This window comes from Hyla sarda, unplaced genomic scaffold, assembly GCF_029499605.1.
Source record: "Hyla sarda isolate aHylSar1 unplaced genomic scaffold, aHylSar1.hap1 scaffold_1608, whole genome shotgun sequence".
NCBI lineage: Eukaryota > Metazoa > Chordata > Amphibia > Anura > Hylidae > Hyla > Hyla sarda.
This window is the reverse complement of record NW_026608244.1, coordinates 56087-75387: the sequence shown is the minus strand read 5'-3', so window position 1 is coordinate 75387 and position 19301 is coordinate 56087. Positions and strand designations below refer to the sequence as shown.

The 19301-nt window shown below is 45.6% G+C and overlaps 8 non-coding genes across 8 annotated transcripts; all 8 read left to right on the top strand.

Annotated features, from left to right (window-relative positions):
* Nucleotides 1–1593: 1593 nt before the first annotated feature.
* Nucleotides 1594–1784, top strand: LOC130310973 (U2 spliceosomal RNA). The gene has a single exon (XR_008859429.1). It is a non-coding gene; the product is annotated as a U2 spliceosomal RNA (small nuclear RNA).
* Nucleotides 1785–3885: 2101 nt separating this feature from the next.
* Nucleotides 3886–4076, top strand: LOC130310972 (U2 spliceosomal RNA). The gene has a single exon (XR_008859428.1). It is a non-coding gene; the product is annotated as a U2 spliceosomal RNA (small nuclear RNA).
* Nucleotides 4077–6166: 2090 nt separating this feature from the next.
* Nucleotides 6167–6357, top strand: LOC130310975 (U2 spliceosomal RNA). The gene has a single exon (XR_008859431.1). It is a non-coding gene; the product is annotated as a U2 spliceosomal RNA (small nuclear RNA).
* Nucleotides 6358–8440: 2083 nt separating this feature from the next.
* On the top strand, nt 8441–8631 carry LOC130310967 (U2 spliceosomal RNA). Its single transcript, XR_008859424.1, has one exon. It is a non-coding gene; the product is annotated as a U2 spliceosomal RNA (small nuclear RNA).
* Nucleotides 8632–10721: 2090 nt separating this feature from the next.
* Nucleotides 10722–10912, top strand: LOC130310970 (U2 spliceosomal RNA). The gene has a single exon (XR_008859427.1). It is a non-coding gene; the product is annotated as a U2 spliceosomal RNA (small nuclear RNA).
* Nucleotides 10913–12997: 2085 nt separating this feature from the next.
* Nucleotides 12998–13188, top strand: LOC130310974 (U2 spliceosomal RNA). The gene has a single exon (XR_008859430.1). It is a non-coding gene; the product is annotated as a U2 spliceosomal RNA (small nuclear RNA).
* A 2087-nt stretch (nt 13189–15275) lies between these two features.
* LOC130310956 (U2 spliceosomal RNA) lies at nt 15276–15466 on the top strand. The gene has a single exon (XR_008859413.1). It is a non-coding gene; the product is annotated as a U2 spliceosomal RNA (small nuclear RNA).
* Nucleotides 15467–17555: 2089 nt separating this feature from the next.
* Nucleotides 17556–17746, top strand: LOC130310969 (U2 spliceosomal RNA). Its single transcript, XR_008859426.1, has one exon. It is a non-coding gene; the product is annotated as a U2 spliceosomal RNA (small nuclear RNA).
* Nucleotides 17747–19301: the final 1555 nt, after the last annotated feature.

Genomic DNA, 19301 nt, shown 5'->3' with positions numbered 1-19301 from the left:
GTTGTAAATTATAGGGGGATGTTCACACGGCGTGATGCACATCATGCGGTTATCGATTTATATATAAAAATATCTCGGATTTTGATGTTTAGATATAGTTTAAAGTGCGTATTTCGGTAAATATGTACCTCTAAACCAATATGAATATCGGTACATATAATAAATTTTGAATTGTCGCAAATTATAGGGGGTTGTTCACATAGTGTGATACACACCATGAGGTTATTGATTTATATATAAAAATATCTCGGATTCTTATGTGTAGATATAGTTCAAATTGTTATTGCGGTTAAATATACACCCCTGAATCAATATGAATATCGGTAGTATTGGTAGATTAGCCTTTGGACTATTCAAGTTTGAAATTTGAATGTTACTTGTAATGTGAAATTTAAAGCCGCATTGATTTCATCCTGGTGTGAACTCTCTCCGAACGATTAAATGTGATCATGATTCCCAATGCCATGTTTTGTAACCAACTGTTTTTAATTAAGATTCATGTGGTCATGTGACCAAACTCATGTGTATTTTAACCTGCATTATTGAGTGTATGTCTATCTACGACTAAGCACCTGAGGGTGCGAAACGCGTCAGATTGTGTCCTGCCTAAGCGTGTGAATAAAGCCATTGACAAGTTTTACCTGCATCTTCTCGAGTGCCGGACGTTTTCTTTTCTGTGATATATATATATATATATATATATATATATATATATATATACGCGCACACACACACATATATATAAACGTATTCTCCGTTGAGATATTGCAGCCGCTGCTGTGTCCAGGCCCAGGAGCCTTAGCACTGTGCTGTGATGTCACTCAATACCACTGACATCACTAGGTGTAAACAACATCTCTCCTTTGCTGTGTATGTGACTATGGAGCTGTTTGGTGATGTCGTCTATTATGGCCTTCATAGAAGCAACAGGAGATTGTTGCATCCATCTAGAACCCTCAGAACTACAGTGCTATGATGTCACTCACTTCCACAGGCCTTGCAGAGTGTAAACAACAACAACCCAGCTTTGTTGTGTATGTAACCATAGGGATTTGTGATGTCACCTAGAACCTTCACAGCAGCGACAGCTTTATGAGGAGCATCAGCACTGCTCTGCCTGAGCAGAACCATCACCGCCATAGGTTGTCAAATAACCCGGATTTAACCCACACAGGTAAGTCCAATGGGGTGCAGGCATGTCCTCTATGCTTACAGCTTCCCGTGGGTGTTGGTTTGATACCGTTTGGGGACAGCCAAGGAGGCATCTGCAGGCAACAAAGGTAGGTGTGTGCTTGTGTGTGTGTTTCCTATGCAGATCCTAAGCCCAGTGTCACATGCAAGTAGGAGGAGTAAGAAGGGTTCCTGGCAAATCCGGGTTATGGATTGCATTTAAAAAGGCCCCGTGGGAGTGCAATGGGCCCCTGTCTTGCTGCTTAGCAATAATGGTATGGGTTTAGGTTCTGCTGTGTGTACTGGTGGTTGACTGCCCCCCAGCCCAGAGTGTGCATGGAAAATTGTCTGGCAGCCTCCCTGACAGCAAGCAGTGATAGTGCCCATGAAGGGCACCTTGTTGGGCCCGCCCCTTTCACGGTTATCGCTTCTCGGCCTTTTGGCTAAGATCAAGTGTAGTATCTGTTCTTATCAGTTTAATATCTGATACGTCCCCTATCTGGGGACCATATATTAAATGGATTTTTGAGAACGGGGGCCGATTTCGAAGCTTGCTTCCGTCGCCCTATGCATTGACCCGATATGGCAGTATCTTCGGGTACAGTGCACCACCCCCTTACAGGGTTAAAAAGAAAGATTCCTACTTTCATTGCTACCTGCTTGCTGGCTAGCCAGCTAGCCAGCCCTGTGGGCCTTGCTGCTGCTGCAGCCAAAAACAAAAGGTGGTGCTGCTGCTGCTTCTGCTGCTTCTGCTGCTTCTGCTTCTGCTTGTGTCTGGCCGCTGTTGGAGCGTCCAGGCACAGGACTTCTGCTGCTGCTGACTAAATGGCCTCCTTAATTGGATCATTTGAGTAGCCAGCACACCTGTGCAGGTAGGGCATGACATGATAGGCAGCTGCCTTGATAGCGGGTGGGTGCTGAATGTTCCTAATTGACAAAATAAGATTAATGCTTATGAAGAAATATAAAATCTCATCCCTTCCCCAATATCGCGCCACACCCCTACCCCTTAATTCCCTGGTTGAACTTGATGGACATATGTCTTTTTTCGACCGTACTAACTATGTAACTATGTAACATAACATGGGGGGGGGGGGTCTCCTGGCTGTTCACACAGGTGTGTCATTGCTGTACATTGACCATGCATTGCTTCTGTGGTATTGCAAAGGCAAAGACAAATGCTTCCAGCCATCCATTGCACTAATGGATTGGTCATCAGCTGGCTGTCTATGTCCCGCATCAATATAGACCAAAGTACAGAGGGTTAGGCTATGCTATTGTGCACCTACCTGATGCATCAGAAGGTGCGAGGCCCTTGCTAAATTCTGTGCACAGACTTTGAGATCTATACTTTAGACTGTATCTAAACCTGCTCCAACATGGACTGACATTCTGGCCTACTTTCAGCCGATGCGACTTGTCTGTCGCTGAACAGTCGCTTTTTATGTATTCAGCACCTATGTATAATGTTGTAAAAATGCTCTAGAAGCTAAAGTCGCAGAAATGTCACACATATTTGGCCTGCAACTTTCTGTGCGACAAATTCAGACAGGAAAAATCAGTATAAATCCTTAGAAAATTATCCCCCAGTGTCTCCATCTGCTGGCGGTATTGAATAAGCATTGCTGCACTGATGGGGTATGCATTAGACGAAAAAAAAGAAGAAAAAGAAGAATAATACGCCCAGAAAAGAGGCGAAAAGGAGAAAAACGTAAAAAAACGTGAAAAAAAAGTAAGAGGAAGAGAAGGGAAAAAAAGGTGGAAATGGGTTTAAAAGTGATTTCGGCGGAGAAATATATATATATATATATATATATATATATATATATATATATATGTATACGCGCACACACACACATATATATAAACGTATTCTCCGTTGAGATATTGCAGCCGCTGCTGTGTCCAGGCCCAGGAGCCTTAGCACTGTGCTGTGATGTCACTCAATACCACTGACATCACTAGGTGTAAACAACATCTCTCCTTTGCTGTGTATGTGACTATGGAGCTGTTTGGTGATGTCGTCTATTATGGCCTTCATAGAAGCAACAGGAGATTGTTGCATCCATCTAGAACCCTGAGAACTACAGTGCTATGATGTCACTCACTTCCACAGGCCTTGCAGAGTGTAAACAACAACAACCCAGCTTTGTTGTGTATGTAACCATAGGGATTTGTGATGTCACCTAGAACCTTCACAGCAGCGACAGCTTTATGAGGAGCATCAGCACTGCTCTGCCTGAGCAGAACCATCACCGCCATAGGTTGTCAAATAACCCGGATTTAACCCACACAGGTAAGTCCAATGGGGTGCAGGCATGTCCTCTATGCTTACAGCTTCCCGTGGGTGTTGGTTTGATACCGTTTGGGGACAGCCAAGGAGGCATCTGCAGGCAACAAAGGTAGGTGTGTGCTTGTGTGTGTGTTTCCTATGCAGATCCTAAGCCCAGTGTCACATGCAAGTAGGAGGAGTAAGAAGGGTTCCTGGCAAATCCGGGTTATGGATTGCATTTAAAAAGGCCCCGTGGGAGTGCAATGGGCCCCTGTCTTGCTGCTTAGCAATAATGGTATGGGTTTAGGTTCTGCTGTGTGTACTGGTGGTTGACTGCCCCCCAGCCCAGAGTGTGCATGGAAAATTGTCTGGCAGCCTCCCTGACAGCAAGCAGTGATAGTGCCCATGAAGGGCACCTTGTTGGGCCCGCCCCTTTCACGGTTATCGCTTCTCGGCCTTTTGGCTAAGATCAAGTGTAGTATCTGTTCTTATCAGTTTAATATCTGATACGTCCCCTATCTGGGGACCATATATTAAATGGATTTTTGAGAACGGGGGCCGATTTCGAAGCTTGCTTCCGTCGCCCTATGCATTGACCCGATATGGCAGTATCTTCGGGTACAGTGCACCACCCCCTTACAGGGTTAAAAAGAAAGATTCCTACTTTCATTGCTACCTGCTTGCTGGCTAGCCAGCTAGCCAGCCCTGTGGGCCTTGCTGCTGCTGCAGCCAAAAAACAAAAGGTGGTGCTGCTGCTGCTTCTGCTGCTTCTGCTTCTGCTTGTGTCTGGCCGCTGTTGGAGCGTCCAGGCACAGGACTTCTGCTGCTGCTGACTAAATGGCCTCCTTAATTGGATCATTTGAGTAGCCAGCACACCTGTGCAGGTAGGGCATGACATGATAGGCAGCTGCCTTGATAGCGGGTGGGTGCTGAATGTTCCTAATTGACAAAATAAGATTAATGCTTATGAAGAAATATAAAATCTCATCCCTTCCCCAATATCGCGCCACACCCCTACCCCTTAATTCCCTGGTTGAACTTGATGGACATATGTCTTTTTTCGACCGTACTAACTATGTAACTATGTAACATAACATGGGGGGGGGGGGGGGTCTCCTGGCTGTTCACACAGGTGTGTCATTGCTGTACATTGACCATGCATTGCTTCTGTGGTATTGCAAAGGCAAAGACAAATGCTTCCAGCCATCCATTGCACTAATGGATTGGTCATCAGCTGGCTGTCTATGTCCCGCATCAATATAGACCAAAGTACAGAGGGTTAGGCTATGCTATTGTGCACCTACCTGATGCATCAGAAGGTGCGAGGCCCTTGCTAAATTCTGTGCACAGACTTTGAGATCTATACTTTAGACTGTATCTAAACCTGCTCCAACATGGACTGACATTCTGGCCTACTTTCAGCCGATGCGACTTGTCTGTCGCTGAACAGTCGCTTTTTATGTATTCAGCACCTATGTATAATGTTGTAAAAATGCTCTAGAAGCTAAAGTCGCAGAAATGTCACACATATTTGGCCTGCAACTTTCTGTGCGACAAATTCAGACAGGAAAAATCAGTATAAATCCTTAGAAAATTATCCCCCAGTGTCTCCATCTGCTGGCGGTATTGAATAAGCATTGCTGCACTGATGGGGTATGCATTAGACGAAAAAAAAGAAGAAAAAGAAGAATAATACGCCCAGAAAAGAGGCGAAAAGGAGAAAAACGTAAAAAAACGTGAAAAAAAAGTAAGAGGAAGAGAAGGGAAAAAAAGGTGGAAATGGGTTTAAAAGTGATTTCGGCGGAGAAATATATATATATATATATATATATATATATATATATATATATACGCGCACACACACACATATATATAAACGTATTCTCCGTTGAGATATTGCAGCCGCTGCTGTGTCCAGGCCCAGGAGCCTTAGCACTGTGCTGTGATGTCACTCAATACCACTGACATCACTAGGTGTAAACAACATCTCTCCTTTGCTGTGTATGTGACTATGGAGCTGTTTGGTGATGTCGTCTATTATGGCCTTCATAGAAGCAACAGGAGATTGTTGCATCCATCTAGAACCCTCAGAACTACAGTGCTATGATGTCACTCACTTCCACAGGCCTTGCAGAGTGTAAACAACAACAACCCAGCTTTGTTGTGTATGTAACCATAGGGATTTGTGATGTCACCTAGAACCTTCACAGCAGCGACAGCTTTATGAGGAGCATCAGCACTGCTCTGCCTGAGCAGAACCATCACCGCCATAGGTTGTCAAATAACCCGGATTTAACCCACACAGGTAAGTCCAATGGGGTGCAGGCATGTCCTCTATGCTTACAGCTTCCCGTGGGTGTTGGTTTGATACCGTTTGGGGACAGCCAAGGAGGCATCTGCAGGCAACAAAGGTAGGTGTGTGCTTGTGTGTGTGTTTCCTATGCAGATCCTAAGCCCAGTGTCACATGCAAGTAGGAGGAGTAAGAAGGGTTCCTGGCAAATCCGGGTTATGGATTGCATTTAAAAAGGCCCCGTGGGAGTGCAATGGGCCCCTGTCTTGCTGCTTAGCAATAATGGTATGGGTTTAGGTTCTGCTGTGTGTACTGGTGGTTGACTGCCCCCCAGCCCAGAGTGTGCATGGAAAATTGTCTGGCAGCCTCCCTGACAGCAAGCAGTGATAGTGCCCATGAAGGGCACCTTGTTGGGCCCGCCCCTTTCACGGTTATCGCTTCTCGGCCTTTTGGCTAAGATCAAGTGTAGTATCTGTTCTTATCAGTTTAATATCTGATACGTCCCCTATCTGGGGACCATATGTTAAATGGATTTTTGAGAACGGGGGCCGATTTCGAAGCTTGCTTCCGTCGCCCTATGCATTGACCCGATATGGCAGTATCTTCGGGTACAGTGCACCACCCCCTTACAGGGTTAAAAAGAAAGATTCCTACTTTCATTGCTACCTGCTTGCTGGCTAGCCAGCTAGCCAGCCCTGTGGGCCTTGCTGCTGCTGCAGCCAAAAAACAAAAGGTGGTGCTGCTGCTGCTTCTGCTTCTGCTTGTGTCTGGCCGCTGTTGGAGCGTCCAGGCACAGGACTTCTGCTGCTGCTGACTAAATGGCCTCCTTAATTGGATCATTTGAGTAGCCAGCACACCTGTGCAGGTAGGGCATGACATGATAGGCAGCTGCCTTGATAGCGGGTGGGTGCTGAATGTTCCTAATTGACAAAATAAGATTAATGCTTATGAAGAAATATAAAATCTCATCCCTTCCCCAATATCGCGCCACACCCCTACCCCTTAATTCCCTGGTTGAACTTGATGGACATATGTCTTTTTTCGACCGTACTAACTATGTAACTATGTAACATAACATGGGGGGGGGGGGGGGGGTCTCCTGGCTGTTCACACAGGTGTGTCATTGCTGTACATTGACCATGCATTGCTTCTGTGGTATTGCAAAGGCAAAGACAAATGCTTCCAGCCATCCATTGCACTAATGGATTGGTCATCAGCTGGCTGTCTATGTCCCGCATCAATATAGACCAAAGTACAGAGGGTTAGGCTATGCTATTGTGCACCTACCTGATGCATCAGAAGGTGCGAGGCCCTTGCTAAATTCTGTGCACAGACTTTGAGATCTATACTTTAGACTGTATCTAAACCTGCTCCAACATGGACTGACATTCTGGCCTACTTTCAGCCGATGCGACTTGTCTGTCGCTGAACAGTCGCTTTTTATGTATTCAGCACCTATGTATAATGTTGTAAAAATGCTCTAGAAGCTAAAGTCGCAGAAATGTCACACATATTTGGCCTGCAACTTTCTGTGCGACAAATTCAGACAGGAAAAATCAGTATAAATCCTTAGAAAATTATCCCCCAGTGTCTCCATCTGCTGGCGGTATTGAATAAGCATTGCTGCACTGATGGGGTATGCATTAGACGAAAAAAAAGAAGAAAAAGAAGAATAATACGCCCAGAAAAGAGGCGAAAAGGAGAAAAACGTAAAAAAACGTGAAAAAAAAGTAAGAGGAAGAGAAGGGAAAAAAAGGTGGAAATGGGTTTAAAAGTGATTTCGGCGGAGAAATATATATATATATATATATATATATATATATATATATATATACGCGCACACACACACATATATATAAACGTATTCTCCGTTGAGATATTGCAGCCGCTGCTGTGTCCAGGCCCAGGAGCCTTAGCACTGTGCTGTGATGTCACTCAATACCACTGACATCACTAGGTGTAAACAACATCTCTCCTTTGCTGTGTATGTGACTATGGAGCTGTTTGGTGATGTCGTCTATTATGGCCTTCATAGAAGCAACAGGAGATTGTTGCATCCATCTAGAACCCTCAGAACTACAGTGCTATGATGTCACTCACTTCCACAGGCCTTGCAGAGTGTAAACAACAACAACCCAGCTTTGTTGTGTATGTAACCATAGGGATTTGTGATGTCACCTAGAACCTTCACAGCAGCGACAGCTTTATGAGGAGCATCAGCACTGCTCTGCCTGAGCAGAACCATCACCGCCATAGGTTGTCAAATAACCCGGATTTAACCCACACAGGTAAGTCCAATGGGGTGCAGGCATGTCCTCTATGCTTACAGCTTCCCGTGGGTGTTGGTTTGATACCGTTTGGGGACAGCCAAGGAGGCATCTGCAGGCAACAAAGGTAGGTGTGTGCTTGTGTGTGTGTTTCCTATGCAGATCCTAAGCCCAGTGTCACATGCAAGTAGGAGGAGTAAGAAGGGTTCCTGGCAAATCCGGGTTATGGATTGCATTTAAAAAGGCCCCGTGGGAGTGCAATGGGCCCCTGTCTTGCTGCTTAGCAATAATGGTATGGGTTTAGGTTCTGCTGTGTGTACTGGTGGTTGACTGCCCCCCAGCCCAGAGTGTGCATGGAAAATTGTCTGGCAGCCTCCCTGACAGCAAGCAGTGATAGTGCCCATGAAGGGCACCTTGTTGGGCCCGCCCCTTTCACGGTTATCGCTTCTCGGCCTTTTGGCTAAGATCAAGTGTAGTATCTGTTCTTATCAGTTTAATATCTGATACGTCCCCTATCTGGGGACCATATATTAAATGGATTTTTGAGAACTGGGGCCGATTTCGAAGCTTGCTTCCGTCGCCCTATGCATTGACCCGATATGGCAGTATCTTCGGGTACAGTGCACCACCCCCTTACAGGGTTAAAAAGAAAGATTCCTACTTTCATTGCTACCTGCTTGCTGGCTAGCCAGCTAGCCAGCCCTGTGGGCCTTGCTGCTGCTGCAGCCAAAAAACAAAAGGTGGTGCTGCTGCTGCTTCTGCTGCTTCTGCTTCTGCTTGTGTCTGGCCGCTGTTGGAGCGTCCAGGCACAGGACTTCTGCTGCTGCTGACTAAATGGCCTCCTTAATTGGATCATTTGAGTAGCCAGCACACCTGTGCAGGTAGGGCATGACATGATAGGCAGCTGCCTTGATAGCGGGTGGGTGCTGAATGTTCCTAATTGACAAAATAAGATTAATGCTTATGAAGAAATATAAAATCTCATCCCTTCCCCAATATCGCGCCACACCCCTACCCCTTAATTCCCTGGTTGAACTTGATGGACATATGTCTTTTTTCGACCGTACTAACTATGTAACTATGTAACATAACATGGGGGGGGGGGGGGGTCTCCTGGCTGTTCACACAGGTGTGTCATTGCTGTACATTGACCATGCATTGCTTCTGTGGTATTGCAAAGGCAAAGACAAATGCTTCCAGCCATCCATTGCACTAATGGATTGGTCATCAGCTGGCTGTCTATGTCCCGCATCAATATAGACCAAAGTACAGAGGGTTAGGCTATGCTATTGTGCACCTACCTGATGCATCAGAAGGTGCGAGGCCCTTGCTAAATTCTGTGCACAGACTTTGAGATCTATACTTTAGACTGTATCTAAACCTGCTCCAACATGGACTGACATTCTGGCCTACTTTCAGCCGATGCGACTTGTCTGTCGCTGAACAGTCGCTTTTTATGTATTCAGCACCTATGTATAATGTTGTAAAAATGCTCTAGAAGCTAAAGTCGCAGAAATGTCACACATATTTGGCCTGCAACTTTCTGTGCGACAAATTCAGACAGGAAAAATCAGTATAAATCTTTAGAAAATTATCCCCCAGTGTCTCCATCTGCTGGCGGTATTGAATAAGCATTGCTGCACTGATGGGGTATGCATTAGACGAAAAAAAAGAAGAAAAAGAAGAATAATACGCCCAGAAAAGAGGCGAAAAGGAGAAAAACGTAAAAAAACTTGAAAAAAAAGTAAGAGGAAGAGAAGGGAAAAAAAGGTGGAAATGGGTTTAAAAGTGATTTCGGCGGAGAAATATATATATATATATATATATATATATATATATATATATATACGCGCACACACACACATATATATAAACGTATTCTCCGTTGAGATATTGCAGCCGCTGCTGTGTCCAGGCCCAGGAGCCTTAGCACTGTGCTGTGATGTCACTCAATACCACTGACATCACTAGGTGTAAACAACATCTCTCCTTTGCTGTGTATGTGACTATGGAGCTGTTTGGTGATGTCGTCTATTATGGCCTTCATAGAAGCAACAGGAGATTGTTGCATCCATCTAGAACCCTCAGAACTACAGTGCTATGATGTCACTCACTTCCACAGGCCTTGCAGAGTGTAAACAACAACAACCCAGCTTTGTTGTGTATGTAACCATAGGGATTTGTGATGTCACCTAGAACCTTCACAGCAGCGACAGCTTTATGAGGAGCATCAGCACTGCTCTGCCTGAGCAGAACCATCACCGCCATAGGTTGTCAAATAACCCGGATTTAACCCACACAGGTAAGTCCAATGGGGTGCAGGCATGTCCTCTATGCTTACAGCTTCCCGTGGGTGTTGGTTTGATACCGTTTGGGGACAGCCAAGGAGGCATCTGCAGGCAACAAAGGTAGGTGTGTGCTTGTGTGTGTGTTTCCTATGCAGATCCTAAGCCCAGTGTCACATGCAAGTAGGAGGAGTAAGAAGGGTTCCTGGCAAATCCGGGTTATGGATTGCATTTAAAAAGGCCCCGTGGGAGTGCAATGGGCCCCTGTCTTGCTGCTTAGCAATAATGGTATGGGTTTAGGTTCTGCTGTGTGTACTGGTGGTTGACTGCCCCCCAGCCCAGAGTGTGCATGGAAAATTGTCTGGCAGCCTCCCTGACAGCAAGCAGTGATAGTGCCCATGAAGGGCACCTTGTTGGGCCCGCCCCTTTCACGGTTATCGCTTCTCGGCCTTTTGGCTAAGATCAAGTGTAGTATCTGTTCTTATCAGTTTAATATCTGATACGTCCCCTATCTGGGGACCATATATTAAATGGATTTTTGAGAACGGGGGCCGATTTCGAAGCTTGCTTCCGTCGCCCTATGCATTGACCCGATATGGCAGTATCTTCGGGTACAGTGCACCACCCCCTTACAGGGTTAAAAAGAAAGATTCCTACTTTCATTGCTACCTGCTTGCTGGCTAGCCAGCTAGCCAGCCCTGTGGGCCTTGCTGCTGCTGCAGCCAAAAAACAAAAGGTGGTGCTGCTGCTGCTTCTGCTGCTTCTGCTTCTGCTTGTGTCTGGCCGCTGTTGGAGCGTCCAGGCACAGGACTTCTGCTGCTGCTGACTAAATGGCCTCCTTAATTGGATCATTTGAGTAGCCAGCACACCTGTGCAGGTAGGGCATGACATGATAGGCAGCTGCCTTGATAGCGGGTGGGTGCTGAATGTTCCTAATTGACAAAATAAGATTAATGCTTATGAAGAAATATAAAATCTCATCCCTTCCCCAATATCGCGCCACACCCCTACCCCTTAATTCCCTGGTTGAACTTGATGGACATATGTCTTTTTTCGACCGTACTAACTATGTAACTATGTAACATAACATGGGGGGGGAGGGGGGGGGTCTCCTGGCTGTTCACACAGGTGTGTCATTGCTGTACATTGACCATGCATTGCTTCTGTGGTATTGCAAAGGCAAAGACAAATGCTTCCAGCCATCCATTGCACTAATGGATTGGTCATCAGCTGGCTGTCTATGTCCCGCATCAATATAGACCAAAGTACAGAGGGTTAGGCTATGCTATTGTGCACCTACCTGATGCATCAGAAGGTGCGAGGCCCTTGCTAAATTCTGTGCACAGACTTTGAGATCTATACTTTAGACTGTATCTAAACCTGCTCCAACATGGACTGACATTCTGGCCTACTTTCAGCCGATGCGACTTGTCTGTCGCTGAACAGTCGCTTTTTATGTATTCAGCACCTATGTATAATGTTGTAAAAATGCTCTAGAAGCTAAAGTCGCAGAAATGTCACACATATTTGGCCTGCAACTTTCTGTGCGACAAATTCAGACAGGAAAAATCAGTATAAATCCTTAGAAAATTATCCCCCAGTGTCTCCATCTGCTGGCGGTATTGAATAAGCATTGCTGCACTGATGGGGTATGCATTAGACGAAAAAAAAGAAGAAAAAGAAGAATAATACGCCCAGAAAAGAGGCGAAAAGGAGAAAAACGTAAAAAAACGTGAAAAAAAAGTAAGAGGAAGAGAAGGGAAAAAAAGGTGGAAATGGGTTTAAAAGTGATTTCGGCGGAGAAATATATATATATATATATATATATATATATATATACGCGCACACACACACATATATATAAACGTATTCTCCGTTGAGATATTGCAGCCGCTGCTGTGTCCAGGCCCAGGAGCCTTAGCACTGTGCTGTGATGTCACTCAATACCACTGACATCACTAGGTGTAAACAACATCTCTCCTTTGCTGTGTATGTGACTATGGAGCTGTTTGGTGATGTCGTCTATTATGGCCTTCATAGAAGCAACAGGAGATTGTTGCATCCATCTAGAACCCTCAGAACTACAGTGCTATGATGTCACTCACTTCCACAGGCCTTGCAGAGTGTAAACAACAACAACCCAGCTTTGTTGTGTATGTAACCATAGGGATTTGTGATGTCACCTAGAACCTTCACAGCAGCGACAGCTTTATGAGGAGCATCAGCACTGCTCTGCCTGAGCAGAACCATCACCGCCATAGGTTGTCAAATAACCCGGATTTAACCCACACAGGTAAGTCCAATGGGGTGCAGGCATGTCCTCTATGCTTACAGCTTCCCGTGGGTGTTGGTTTGATACCGTTTGGGGACAGCCAAGGAGGCATCTGCAGGCAACAAAGGTAGGTGTGTGCTTGTGTGTGTGTTTCCTATGCAGATCCTAAGCCCAGTGTCACATGCAAGTAGGAGGAGTAAGAAGGGTTCCTGGCAAATCCGGGTTATGGATTGCATTTAAAAAGGCCCCGTGGGAGTGCAATGGGCCCCTGTCTTGCTGCTTAGCAATAATGGTATGGGTTTAGGTTCTGCTGTGTGTACTGGTGGTTGACTGCCCCCCAGCCCAGAGTGTGCATGGAAAATTGTCTGGCAGCCTCCCTGACAGCAAGCAGTGATAGTGCCCATGAAGGGCACCTTGTTGGGCCCGCCCCTTTCACGGTTATCGCTTCTCGGCCTTTTGGCTAAGATCAAGTGTAGTATCTGTTCTTATCAGTTTAATATCTGATACGTCCCCTATCTGGGGACCATATGTTAAATGGATTTTTGAGAACGGGGGCCGATTTCGAAGCTTGCTTCCGTCGCCCTATGCATTGACCCGATATGGCAGTATCTTCGGGTACAGTGCACCACCCCCTTACAGGGTTAAAAAGAAAGATTCCTACTTTCATTGCTACCTGCTTGCTGGCTAGCCAGCTAGCCAGCCCTGTGGGCCTTGCTGCTGCTGCAGCCAAAAAACAAAAGGTGGTGCTGCTGCTGCTTCTGCTTCTGCTTGTGTCTGGCCGCTGTTGGAGCGTCCAGGCACAGGACTTCTGCTGCTGCTGACTAAATGGCCTCCTTAATTGGATCATTTGAGTAGCCAGCACACCTGTGCAGGTAGGGCATGACATGATAGGCAGCTGCCTTGATAGCGGGTGGGTGCTGAATGTTCCTAATTGACAAAATAAGATTAATGCTTATGAAGAAATATAAAATCTCATCCCTTCCCCAATATCGCGCCACACCCCTACCCCTTAATTCCCTGGTTGAACTTGATGGACATATGTCTTTTTTCGACCGTACTAACTATGTAACTATGTAACATAACATGGGGGGGGGGGGGGGGGGGTCTCCTGGCTGTTCACACAGGTGTGTCATTGCTGTACATTGACCATGCATTGCTTCTGTGGTATTGCAAAGGCAAAGACAAATGCTTCCAGCCATCCATTGCACTAATGGATTGGTCATCAGCTGGCTGTCTATGTCCCGCATCAATATAGACCAAAGTACAGAGGGTTAGGCTATGCTATTGTGCACCTACCTGATGCATCAGAAGGTGCGAGGCCCTTGCTAAATTCTGTGCACAGACTTTGAGATCTATACTTTAGACTGTATCTAAACCTGCTCCAACATGGACTGACATTCTGGCCTACTTTCAGCCGATGCGACTTGTCTGTCGCTGAACAGTCGCTTTTTATGTATTCAGCACCTATGTATAATGTTGTAAAAATGCTCTAGAAGCTAAAGTCGCAGAAATGTCACACATATTTGGCCTGCAACTTTCTGTGCGACAAATTCAGACAGGAAAAATCAGTATAAATCCTTAGAAAATTATCCCCCAGTGTCTCCATCTGCTGGCGGTATTGAATAAGCATTGCTGCACTGATGGGGTATGCATTAGACGAAAAAAAAGAAGAAAAAGAAGAATAATACGCCCAGAAAAGAGGCGAAAAGGAGAAAAACGTAAAAAAACGTGAAAAAAAAGTAAGAGGAAGAGAAGGGAAAAAAAGGTGGAAATGGGTTTAAAAGTGATTTCGGCGGAGAAATATATATATATATATATATATATATATATATATATATATATATACGCGCACACACACACATATATATAAACGTATTCTCCGTTGAGATATTGCAGCCGCTGCTGTGTCCAGGCCCAGGAGCCTTAGCACTGTGCTGTGATGTCACTCAATACCACTGACATCACTAGGTGTAAACAACATCTCTCCTTTGCTGTGTATGTGACTATGGAGCTGTTTGGTGATGTCGTCTATTATGGCCTTCATAGAAGCAACAGGAGATTGTTGCATCCATCTAGAACCCTCAGAACTACAGTGCTATGATGTCACTCACTTCCACAGGCCTTGCAGAGTGTAAACAACAACAACCCAGCTTTGTTGTGTATGTAACCATAGGGATTTGTGATGTCACCTAGAACCTTCACAGCAGCGACAGCTTTATGAGGAGCATCAGCACTGCTCTGCCTGAGCAGAACCATCACCGCCATAGGTTGTCAAATAACCCGGATTTAACCCACACAGGTAAGTCCAATGGGGTGCAGGCATGTCCTCTATGCTTACAGCTTCCCGTGGGTGTTGGTTTGATACCGTTTGGGGACAGCCAAGGAGGCATCTGCAGGCAACAAAGGTAGGTGTGTGCTTGTGTGTGTGTTTCCTATGCAGATCCTAAGCCCAGTGTCACATGCAAGTAGGAGGAGTAAGAAGGGTTCCTGGCAAATCCGGGTTATGGATTGCATTTAAAAAGGCCCCGTGGGAGTGCAATGGGCCCCTGTCTTGCTGCTTAGCAATAATGGTATGGGTTTAGGTTCTGCTGTGTGTACTGGTGGTTGACTGCCCCCCAGCCCAGAGTGTGCATGGAAAATTGTCTGGCAGCCTCCCTGACAGCAAGCAGTGATAGTGCCCATGAAGGGCACCTTGTTGGGCCCGCCCCTTTCACGGTTATCGCTTCTCGGCCTTTTGGCTAAGATCAAGTGTAGTATCTGTTCTTATCAGTTTAATATCTGATACGTCCCCTATCTGGGGACCATATATTAAATGGATTTTTGAGAACTGGGGCCGATTTCGAAGCTTGCTTCCGTCGCCCTATGCATTGACCCGATATGGCAGTATCTTCGGGTACAGTGCACCACCCCCTTACAGGGTTAAAAAGAAAGATTCCTACTTTCATTGCTACCTGCTTGCTGGCTAGCCAGCTAGCCAGCCCTGTGGGCCTTGCTGCTGCTGCAGCCAAAAAACAAAAGGTGGTGCTGCTGCTGCTTCTGCTGCTTCTGCTTCTGCTTGTGTCTGGCCGCTGTTGGAGCGTCCAGGCACAGGACTTCTGCTGCTGCTGACTAAATGGCCTCCTTAATTGGATCATTTGAGTAGCCAGCACACCTGTGCAGGTAGGGCATGACATGATAGGCAGCTGCCTTGATAGCGGGTGGGTGCTGAATGTTCCTAATTGACAAAATAAGATTAATGCTTATGAAGAAATATAAAATCTCATCCCTTCCCCAATATCGCGCCACACCCCTACCCCTTAATTCCCTGGTTGAACTTGATGGACATATGTCTTTTTTCGACCGTACTAACTATGTAACTATGTAACATAACATGGGGGGGGGGGGGGTCTCCTGGCTGTTCACACAGGTGTGTCATTGCTGTACATTGACCATGCATTGCTTCTGTGGTATTGCAAAGGCAAAGACAAATGCTTCCAGCCATCCATTGCACTAATGGATTGGTCATCAGCTGGCTGTCTATGTCCCGCATCAATATAGACCAAAGTACAGAGGGTTAGGCTATGCTATTGTGCACCTACCTGATGCATCAGAAGGTGCGAGGCCCTTGCTAAATTCTGTGCACAGACTTTGAGATCTATACTTTAGACTGTATCTAAACCTGCTCCAACATGGACTGACATTCTGGCCTACTTTCAGCCGATGCGACTTGTCTGTCGCTGAACAGTCGCTTTTTATGTATTCAGCACCTATGTATAATGTTGTAAAAATGCTCTAGAAGCTAAAGTCGCAGAAATGTCACACATATTTGGCCTGCAACTTTCTGTGCGACAAATTCAGACAGGAAAAATCAGTATAAATCTTTAGAAAATTATCCCCCAGTGTCTCCATCTGCTGGCGGTATTGAATAAGCATTGCTGCACTGATGGGGTATGCATTAGACGAAAAAAAAGAAGAAAAAGAAGAATAATACGCCCAGAAAAGAGGCGAAAAGGAGAAAAACGTAAAAAAACTTGAAAAAAAAGTAAGAGGAAGAGAAGGGAAAAAAAGGTGGAAATGGGTTTAAAAGTGATTTCGGCGGAGAAATATATATATATATATATATATATATATATATATATATATATACGCGCACACACACACATATATATAAACGTATTCTCCGTTGAGATATTGCAGCCGCTGCTGTGTCCAGGCCCAGGAGCCTTAGCACTGTGCTGTGATGTCACTCAATACCACTGACATCACTAGGTGTAAACAACATCTCTCCTTTGCTGTGTATGTGACTATGGAGCTGTTTGGTGATGTCGTCTATTATGGCCTTCATAGAAGCAACAGGAGATTGTTGCATCCATCTAGAACCCTCAGAACTACAGTGCTATGATGTCACTCACTTCCACAGGCCTTGCAGAGTGTAAACAACAACAACCCAGCTTTGTTGTGTATGTAACCATAGGGATTTGTGATGTCACCTAGAACCTTCACAGCAGCGACAGCTTTATGAGGAGCATCAGCACTGCTCTGCCTGAGCAGAACCATCACCGCCATAGGTTGTCAAATAACCCGGATTTAACCCACACAGGTAAGTCCAATGGGGTGCAGGCATGTCCTCTATGCTTACAGCTTCCCGTGGGTGTTGGTTTGATACCGTTTGGGGACAGCCAAGGAGGCATCTGCAGGCAACAAAGGTAGGTGTGTGCTTGTGTGTGTGTTTCCTATGCAGATCCTAAGCCCAGTGTCACATGCAAGTAGGAGGAGTAAGAAGGGTTCCTGGCAAATCCGGGTTATGGATTGCATTTAAAAAGGCCCCGTGGGAGTGCAATGGGCCCCTGTCTTGCTGCTTAGCAATAATGGTATGGGTTTAGGTTCTGCTGTGTGTACTGGTGGTTGACTGCCCCCCAGCCCAGAGTGTGCATGGAAAATTGTCTGGCAGCCTCCCTGACAGCAAGCAGTGATAGTGCCCATGAAGGGCACCTTGTTGGGCCCGCCCCTTTCACGGTTATCGCTTCTCGGCCTTTTGGCTAAGATCAAGTGTAGTATCTGTTCTTATCAGTTTAATATCTGATACGTCCCCTATCTGGGGACCATATATTAAATGGATTTTTGAGAACGGGGGCCGATTTCGAAGCTTGCTTCCGTCGCCCTATGCATTGACCCGATATGGCAGTATCTTCGGGTACAGTGCACCACCCCCTTACAGGGTTAAAAAGAAAGATTCCTACTTTCATTGCTACCTGCTTGCTGGCTAGCCAGCTAGCCAGCCCTGTGGGCCTTGCTGCTGCTGCAGCCAAAAAACAAAAGGTGGTGCTGCTGCTGCTTCTGCTGCTTCTGCTTCTGCTTGTGTCTGGCCGCTGTTGGAGCGTCCAGGCACAGGACTTCTGCTGCTGCTGACTAAATGGCCTCCTTAATTGGATCATTTGAGTAGCCAGCACACCTGTGCAGGTAGGGCATGACATGATAGGCAGCTGCCTTGATAGCGGGTGGGTGCTGAATGTTCCTAATTGACAAAATAAGATTAATGCTTATGAAGAAATATAAAATCTCATCCCTTCCCCAATATCGCGCCACACCCCTACCCCTTAATTCCCTGGTTGAACTTGATGGACATATGTCTTTTTTCGACCGTACTAACTATGTAACTATGTAACATAACATGGGGGGGGAGGGGGGGGGTCTCCTGGCTGTTCACACAGGTGTGTCATTGCTGTACATTGACCATGCATTGCTTCTGTGGTATTGCAAAGGCAAAGACAAATGCTTCCAGCCATCCATTGCACTAATGGATTGGTCATCAGCTGGCTGTCTATGTCCCGCATCAATATAGACCAAAGTACAGAGGGTTAGGCTATGCTATTGTGCACCTACCTGATGCATCAGAAGGTGCGAGGCCCTTGCTAAATTCTGTGCACAGACTTTGAGATCTATACTTTAGACTGTATCTAAACCTGCTCCAACATGGACTGACATTCTGGCCTACTTTCAGCCGATGCGACTTGTCTGTCGCTGAACAGTCGCTTTTTATGTATTCAGCACCTATGTATAATGTTGTAAAAATGCTCTAGAAGCTAAAGTCGCAGAAATGTCACACATATTTGGCCTGCAACTTTCTGTGCGACAAATTCAGACAGGAAAAATCAGTATAAATCCTTAGAAAATTATCCCCCAGTGTCTCCATCTGCTGGCGGTATTGAATAAGCATTGCTGCACTGATGGGGTATGCATTAGACGAAAAAAAAGAAGAAAAAGAAGAATAATACGCCCAGAAAAGAGGCGAAAAGGAGAAAAACGTAAAAAAACGTGAAAAAAAAGTAAGAGGAAGAGAAGGGAAAAAAAGGTGGAAATGGGTTTAAAAGTGATTTCGGCGGAGAAATATATATATATATATATATATATATATATATATATATATACGCGCACACACACACATATATATAAACGTATTCTCCGTTGAGATATTGCAGCCGCTGCTGTGTCCAGGCCCAGGAGCCTTAGCACTGTGCTGTGATGTCACTCAATACCACTGACATCACTAGGTGTAAACAACATCTCTCCTTTGCTGTGTATGTGACTATGGAGCTGTTTGGTGATGTCGTCTATTATGGCCTTCATAGAAGCAACAGGAGATTGTTGCATCCATCTAGAACCCTCAGAACTACAGTGCTATGATGTCACTCACTTCCACAGGCCTTGCAGAGTGTAAACAACAACAACCCAGCTTTGTTGTGTATGTAACCATAGGGATTTGTG